Here is a 9,479-nt window from a genome sequence, read left to right as displayed (position 1 = left end):
AGGTAGTAGTAAGGTTTATTTTCTCAAAAACATCAGCGTAGTTGTTTAAAATTTGAAACAATGTGGTAATGCCAAGTTTTTCTCTGGCATTGTGCAAGAAATTAAACTTTATCTCATCACGGGGGACTTTTTCAATTATTTTTAATTAATATATCTTTAAAATTTATTAATCCGGATGCCCTTCTTATGGATAGCAACAACTTTATTCTTGAGGTCCGTGCCGACCGTGCAATATGACCTGATCACGTGGCTTGGGGGCTGATGCTTAACAAAATAACACTATTTTGTTTTTTATTATAAGTCACTTGTATTTTAAAAGTTAGTTTTAAAATATAAATCACTTGTAGTATAATTAATAATTTTTTTTCAATTTTATCCCTATTAATTTAATAAAAATTAATTAATTTAAGTCTAAGCAATGTCTTCTCGAAATACGTATTTCTTCCTTTACCTCTTCATCTCTCTCTTAACTTTTTCATTTCCTATACAATTCGTCCCCTCCCTCCTTCTCTCTCTCTCAACTTTTAACAAGGATAAATATGAAAAAAAAAACTGGTTAATTTAATATACTTCTTAGTTTGTGGGTTTAGGATACAAGTGACTTATAATAAGGAATAAAGTGATACAAGATTAGCGTGAATACAAATACAAAATAATTAAAAAAATCACAAAAAGAAGAAACAAATAATAATAAAATGAGATGAAAAAAATACAAATAAGAAATTGATTCCATTAATTACATCTAAAACTTTCAGAGAGAAGAAAATATAGCAACATCATAAACAACATGGAAAAATGTTGTTAAAAATAATAAAAATCATTTTAAAGTGAATCGCTATTTTTAGAAGTTTGTTTAAAAATCTTATCTCCTAAATTTCTTTTCTCGCTTTTAAATTTCAGATAACTCATACTGTAACAAATTTATTTCCAATAACCTTCACAGAAATATGAAATTTTACTGCACCCTTTCGAGAGAGAAATGAAATTAATTTTTGCAGTGACAATGCCTAAATAACCCTTGCATTCATACGAAATATTAGAGAGTTTACAAGAAAAGCAAAGAGATTCACGAGACACATAGGATTTTACGGTGCAAATAAGGTGATTCACAATAAACATAGGATTATACTACCTCAAGTTATTAATATAAGAATTAATTTGATATTTAAGTTGGTCTTATATATAAGACCCGAGTCTATTTTGTTTTTTATATTCATCTATTTCTTTCAAAGTAATCTTAGTAGTTGCACATGTTAAAAATTTTATCAAATGATAATTCTAGCTAATACACATGATTAGCAAGAGTATTTTAGAAAAGATAATACATATTATTTTAACTAACTAATATAACTAATTTTTTTAATCTATTCAAATTAGTCAGTTAGCTCTTATACTAAGGATTGGAGGTAGTACCCAATTAAGAAATTGACAAGTAAACTAAGCACATTTACAATTGTAAACAAGAAATCAATTCATTTAATTTCATCTAAAATTTTCAATTGTTTAAAAAATAAAAAATCAAAAGAAAAAGAAAATAATAAGTGATTTTTATCAATATCTTTAGTTGTAATAAAGATTGAGTTAAGTGAATGGTTCTACAAAATGTTGTGAACACTATTTAAGATCAAGAATTATTTTCATAGTATTAAAAATTGGACCAGACCAGAAACCAGTCAACAATTAAAAAAAAAAAAAAAGGTAGGTGGGTCGACCTGGTGTGATTTATTGTAACCCGGTCAAGTCTGGAGAAACTCAGTTAACCCAACCGATTTGGTAGGTTAATCCGGTTGTGTGTATTTTTTTAAAAAAATTATTTTAATGCTAAAACATTATTAATTATGGACTAAAGGGTTGTAGATAGGAATATTTTATTGCTATAGATCTATTTTGATATTTTGCTTGAATGAATATTTAGTGATTTTAATAATATGATATTATGACATCAACTTGTTGAGAGATTTTAGGAAAAATAAAAAGAAAATATAAGTATATGATTAGTTTGTTAGATATTCAAAGTATTAAATTGAGACCTTATTCATACCGAGTCTCTCTTTTCCATTCAACGGTCTTCAAAGTCATGCTTTTATTAGTTTGATACAAATTTAAACGGAGTGGTTGGAATGATATGATGATGCCTTGTCAAAAGAACAAATTAAAGAAATCTCACACTATGACTTTTGACGCGTTTCAGAGGATGATATATATAATAATGTAAAACCCAGCAGTAATATACGACCACCTGGAAGAATCTTTATTTATTATCAGTAGGACCCTACCAATGCAAAGTGATTACCAAAGGGACAATAACCAAAAAAAAATTAGAATTTTGTAAATACTAAATAAGAAATGTTAATAAAAATTTATTGTTATTTACAAATTTAGACTGTCAATACTAAATAAAATTATATTTCTAAACCTGATTTGGGATTTGCAATTTTCAACTTCTTTTTCTGTTATTCTCGCATTGCCAAATTACATTTTTTTTAATATTGTGTTTCAATAATTTTCCTGAAAAGTCACTGCTATTATATATATCTTTTCTTAGCCTTTTATATTTAGGGAGTATTTGGCTATTACCAAAAATGCTTTCTATAGCACGATGCATAATGCATTTTTTTTTATTCCTTAAAGAATTTCATTATTAGTAATATACTCCCTCTATCTCTTATTATAAAATCTAAATTTTTGAATTGGCCTGTCTCTTTTTATAAGATCATTTTTGAATTTGTCTGAGTATTTAATGCATTATTACTTATTTTACCCCTAATTTAATGCATTTAATATATTCTCTTTATTTACGTATTTCACTATTACTCCCTCACATTTATCCATTTATGTATAGGTGTATATTTGGAGGGAAAAAAATTACATTTACTACATATTAATTGCTTTGAACTAATTTTAACTGGTTTTTTAAACCGCACAATTTAGTTAAAAAGATCTTATAATAAAAGACGGAGGGAGTAAATTTCCTTGAGCAATTGTCCTCAGGTCCCTCGAATTCTTTGGCTGATATTTCATTCACCATTCCTTAGATAAATTGAGATATATATATATATATATATATATATATATAGACACACACACATCTCTGTCTCTCTCTCTCTCTCTCACAGAAAAGACACGGGCACTAGACGGGTATTTCCATTGAAAAAAAAAATGTTTGAGGTTCTTTGGGAAGAGAAGTAACCAATATGCCAGGGATATATTGAGATTGCTAATTTTAGATGAGTTGATGAGGTGGCTATCTTAGAATTTGCAGGTGAAAGACCTTCAAATCTTCCCAAAAAAATCATTTAGTATTTAAATCATTTGATAGAACTGTTACAATTACTTTTGATATATTTCCCGGCCACCTGAGTACTTTGATGTACTGGCTCTTCAAATAGAAATGAGCTTGTGGCTGTAAATGAGTAGATTTAGTAACTAATTTAACATTCTCTGATATAGAACCTTTAGCTACAGGAGTGACTGTGACTTTTATTTGTCTCTCAAGAAGTAAAACTTGGATTCATTGGAAGATGCTTCGTTAGTCATCTGCTCATATAAGTTACTGAATATGTATTCAGAATTAAAACGCTTAGTGTTAAGAAGAATATAAATTAAAAATGGCTTGTTACTGTCATAGTTTCATGAGGAACAGCTTAGGAATAATTTGACAATTCCATATGAGGAATTATTTGGAGATATATAACAGCATTGACCTTAATATTTTTGTCAATTTCTATCTTTGCCTGGTTGACCTTGATTTGCTTCTAAGCAAAATATGCAAAGATGAATTGAGAAAACAACCTTATAGCAATTGATACTTTCTTCATGACTTTTTGTTCTGGAGCGTAACATCACTAAAATTATGGGTTAAATAATAAGGATGAACTGATTCAAGCTCAAACTACTACATGCAGAATATATAACACTGATGGATGTGAGAGGTGTGACATGTGGACGTTGAGTCATGCATGGAGGAGAGTCCAAATTTTGGGATCCTATGCACTGGCTTGGGATTTCTTCATTATTCCGGTTTTGTAAATTTTAAAGGTATTATTTGTCTTTTTTTTTTTACCAAAAACATTTATGAAATGACATAATAAGGTTTATTTTCTCAAAACATTAGCGTAATAGTTTAAAATTCGAAACAATGTGGTAAATGTCAAGTTTTTCTCTGGCATTGTGCAAGAAATTAAAATATAGGGAAAGTTTTGATTAAGGACTGCAGATGGGAATTAATTTCAAACAGCACCCAAAAAATTCTGAAATATTACTGCAGGACCAAAGGACCAAACTGAAATTAAAATTAGGAGTAAGATTACAATAATACCCCTCATTTTTATTTTTTTAAAATAAATATTAATGGTCATCGGAGTTCTAGCCACTGGAGGTTTGAGGTCCGGCCACCAGCACTCAGGTGGCTGCATATATAACAAAGTAAAAATATATATAACAAAGTAAACGCAAGTGTTCAAGTGTAAGTAAACAACTGAAATTCAGCAATTCACAACAAAAATTTGGCAATTTACAAATAACATAATCGAATTTACAACCCCAAATACAAGTGTTTAAGTATAAATGAGCAAGTGAAATTTGATAAGTTACAAGTGAAATTCAGTAATTTATAATAAAATTAATTGACAATTGACAATGCTTATCCACACAATTCAAATTTGTTTTCTTCCAATTCTAATATGTCCGAGAGCGACCTGGTTAATTTGGAATGAACTTTCTGTACATGCATGGATTCAGATCTTTCTAAACTTTGGTTAATGTCCTGTAGCAAAACACATTCTAACACTACCAGAAAAAAGGCTTTTCACGGCGGTTTTGAAGGCGAAGTTGATAAAGGCGACGTTAAAAGGTAAAGAAAACACGGCAGTTTTGAACTGCCGTGAAAGTTTATTTTCCACGGCGGTTTTCTACTTAACCGCCATGGAAACTCCATTTTCCACGACGGTTTTACATATGACCGCTGTGGAAAATCAATTTTCCATGGCGGTTAAAATAAAAACCGTCGTTGAAATTTGAATTTCAATGGCAGTTTATAAATAAACCGCCGTGAAATATTCTTTTAACGACGGTTATATATATAACTACCGTTAAAAATACATGTTTTTTTTTTAAAAAAAATTCTACTTGATTTTCATTTTTACCACCCTACAGTTTACAGTTCCAAATAAATGTAGGCAGTGCAGATCACGCAGAACAAGATCAATTAGTTAGTTGATATATATACAGCATTGAAATTTCTTTTACACAATTCGAAAATAGGGAACCGGCCAATATAATAGAACTAGGTGGTTAATTAAGACCAAGGAACACGTATTGACTAGGTCCAACAATTCTGAAATAGAAGTAACTACTTCTCTGTACAATGGAAATCATGAACATGTACATATAAGAAGTAACCGAGAGAAAACATCTAACAATGAATTTTTTGAGAAATAACCTATCTATTTGAAAGCTAAATTTCAATTTTTTCTACCAATATTGTTGACAAAGTGTCCCTCATCAAGTTGATGTCATCCATGAGATATGGCGCAGTATTGTGAAATATCTGTTAATCAAAAATAACATAGTAAACTTAGTCAAAAATATGAAATGAATTGAAGAACGTCATGCAACGTAACTCATCTTTACCTCGTCTAATTTCTCAATCGTTCCTGTCTCAATTATGTCATTCATGTAGCAGATGACATAATATCCACACTCAACATGGCTTTGCAATAAGTCTCTTTGGCCACAAAATGAAATGTCCTTTAGCTTGGGCCAAGAGTCGAACCTCATTAGTAGGATTGGACACTGGTGTACCCCCTTGACCACGAACAATCCTCTCCACTATCACCCTTGTTTGATTGCTCGGAATTTTGTTGCCGTGAATCGTTGTGCCCATGAATGCTCGACCACTAGCAACATGAACAGGTGAATTTTCATAATCCACATAGAGAGAACACAGCATCCCATTGTCTTCGACAGGGTCAGGGCTAGGGTCAGGGTCAGACACTGTCAGTGGCTGTGTCTGATTATTACTGCCCTTCCTGCTTTTTATCATAGGTGAACCCTGAAACATAATATGAAATTAGTTAAGAAATATTAAATAAGTTTAAATGGATCAAATGAATCTTTAGAAAATTTAAAAAGATGTGTGATTATTACCTGGGAAGGTTCAGATACTCGGGGCATCTGGAATCCACTCGGGGCATCTGGAATCCACTCGTACCCATCATCATCAGAGTCTGTTGAAACTTGGCATCGAATTCGTCACGTATCTTTTGCATCTCTGCATGTGTTGTTGACTTAGTTCAGCTCGAACTCTCTCTGTTTCTTCCTGTAGTCGTTGGTCGAGCTCCTCTTTAGATACCATGTTAGCGGAGGATGATCTAGTGCTTCTTCGTGAAGCAGAGCCAAAAAATTCTTTAATACCAATCCCTTTAGGGGTCCCTCGGACTCTTCCGAGATGGTCAGCCTTTCCAATAGCAGTGGCCAAGATATCCATCCATCCTTGAGAGATAAATGTACCTTGAGATAATTGCTCCTCAAGTGTATCCTATATCATTAAAGCAACAAATTCAATTTAAGATAATTGAAAAAAACAATTAATGAAACATAATTCTTAAATATTACTTACAATCCTCTCAGCAACAGCAGTAGACTGTGGAGTAATGTATTGACCCTTTTTAATCCTCGCTTCCTTCCATTTTTCTTGGCGAGAAGGACACTCAATAGGTGGCATGTAGCCAGTAGGATCTGAAGCAGCAGCCATCTGTGCATTCTTTAGCCGTTCCTCCATCATACTTCTTTCCAACCCACCATACCCTGCACGAGACATGGTATGGGGGTATACATTCTGCTCAGACATTCGTTTGTTCTTCTGACTCAATGCCTATGACAATGAAACCAAATCGACAAAATTAGTTTAGTTAAATAAAATATGACTTGATTAAAAATTAAGTTTGAAGAAACCAAACTTGAAATGCAGGGTCTTCACGTTGCTTCACAAAACTCTCTCATGCCTCTTCACTAATAAATGAATATCGTTCCTTAGGATGCTCACCCTTTCTTTTTCCATGAATATAATGTTTTGTAAGCGTGGACTTAAAATCCCTCCACCGTTCATCAATTTGCTTCAACAGACGTTCTCTCATTTGCTTAGTGGCAGGAATATCAAATGTCAGCTACAATACAATAATAGCATAGAGAAAACAATGCACAATATACCAATATATCCTCCCAAAGGTTTTTCTTCAAATCTTTGTCCACCTTCTTCCAGCTAGGAATGTCAATGCTAATCTTACTGCATGCGAGATAACCCACATAACTAGTAAATTGAGCCCCATCCTTTCCTATAGGCTTCAGATCATCATCAAACTCCATAGTAATCCTCATAGGCTGTGTGCTCTCATCACGTAAAGCTAAATGCCTCATATGGGTGATACCGACTAAGAAACCTTCTGTGACCAAGGTATACTGTCTTCCTGCCATGTTTAAGTTGCATATAGTGGGTGCCTTCTTCGCATATCGGGCATGCTTTATGCCCCTTAACACTGTATCTTGACAAATTTCCATATGCTGGAAAGTCATTTATCGTGGTGAAGATCATGACACGTAAATTGAAGGTCTCTTGTTTATATGCATCAAACACATCAACACCTTCCTCCCATAATTTCTTCAGATCCTCAATCAAAGGTGCCAAATACACATCGATATCGTTTCTCGGTTGTTTTGGCCCCGAGATCATCAAAGATAGCATGATATACTTTCTTTTCATACATAACCAAGGAGACAAGTTGTAAATTACGAGGAGCACTGGCCAAGCACTGTGTGTGCTACTAAGATTACCATATGGATTAATTCCATCCGTACAAAGCCCTAGCCGAAGGTTTCTTGGCTCGCCACCAAATTGAGGAAATTTTTGATCTATTGTTTTCCATTAAGGAGAATCTGCTGGGTGACGAAGCTTTCCATCACATATTTTCTCATCGAAATGCCATCTCAAGTTCTTTGCATCTGTGGCATTAGCAAATAGACGCTTAAATCGTGGTATTATTGGAAGATACCACAGAACCTTTGAAGGAGAACCTTTGGTCATCTCATTATAATCACCATCATCTTTCTTCATTTTATATCTTGAAGTCCCACATTTAGGGCACTTATTCAACCCTTCATAATCATTTCTGAATAATATGCAGTCATTAGGACACGCATGTATCTTCTCATATTCCAAACCCATCGGACACAATATCTTTTTTGCCTCATACATTCGTTTTGGAAGTGAATTCCCTTTGGGAAGAATATCACTCAGCAATTCAAGCAATTTCGTAAAACTAGCATCGGTCCAACCATTTCTTGCCTTCAAATTCATTAGTTTCAATACGGTTGTCAATCTTGTGTAATCATCTTTGCACCCCGGGTATAAAGGTGTCTCTGCATCACCACACAAAGTTTCAAAGGTGGAAGAAAACTGTGTAGAGGATTCAGACCTTATATCACGAAACATATCCGAAATTCTATCACCAAAGTCTTCATTCACAACCTTCTTATTTGCAGACAGTGTAGTCTTTCTAATTTCTCCATGCCATATCCAATTTGTATACCTCAAATTTATCCCATCACAGATAAGATGTTCTTTTATCTCAGAAATACTCCGTCGACTATTGTTTAAACATTTGACACAAGGACAATAGTACAATCCATCTCTTTTACTAGGGGCATTTCTCTGAGCAAACTCAAGAAACTTTTCAACCCCATCCTCATATTCCTTGCTAATTTTCTTAGCTTTCATCCAACTACGATCCATTGTTCTACAGATTATTTAAACAACACTTTACTATCAATCAAAATTCATAACGAAGAAAAAAAACACAAAATAACAAACAGATTATTTATTACTAAATTCTTATATTTATTAAAAAAAATTACCAAAAAAATCAAAATAAATATCAAAAAATTATAAAAAAATTAAAAAACTTCACAACTAATCAACTCCAAACATTTAAACATGTTTTTAATACAGTATATAAAAAGGAATTAAGGTTTTCTCACATCCAATGCCCACCAATCAATACCAATCAACGGTTCAACCACATAAAAAATGCAAAATGAACAATACAAGCCAACCACAATGTAAAATTAATAAACTCATTTCATATATAACAGATTTTCATGGCCAAAACATTCAACAAACCAAGAAAAATTGAAAAGAATGAAAGAAGAGGATACTCACAGAGCAGAGAAGCTTCAAACGCGAAGTGAGGGCGGCGGCGGACGGTGGCAGACGGCGGCAAGGCACGGTAGACGGCGGTAGACGGCAGGATCGTGGGGGGTATGACCGATTATCGGTGGTGGGACAGAGGGGACCATAGCTGAGCAAGAACGACGCGAAATGAGAGGCGTTCGACCACGGCGGACGGCGGAAAGGCACCATAAGCTCAATGGAGGAGTTTAAACGGTGGGATAGTGGCGGGAATGGCCAGTAATGGCAGTTTTTC

Source organism: Neltuma alba, unplaced genomic scaffold (assembly GCF_004799145.2).
Source record: "Neltuma alba isolate B1F8T4 unplaced genomic scaffold, ASM479914v2 tig00011773_pilon, whole genome shotgun sequence".
Lineage (NCBI taxonomy): Eukaryota > Viridiplantae > Streptophyta > Magnoliopsida > Fabales > Fabaceae > Neltuma > Neltuma alba.
Note: the sequence above shows the minus strand (reverse complement) of the source record.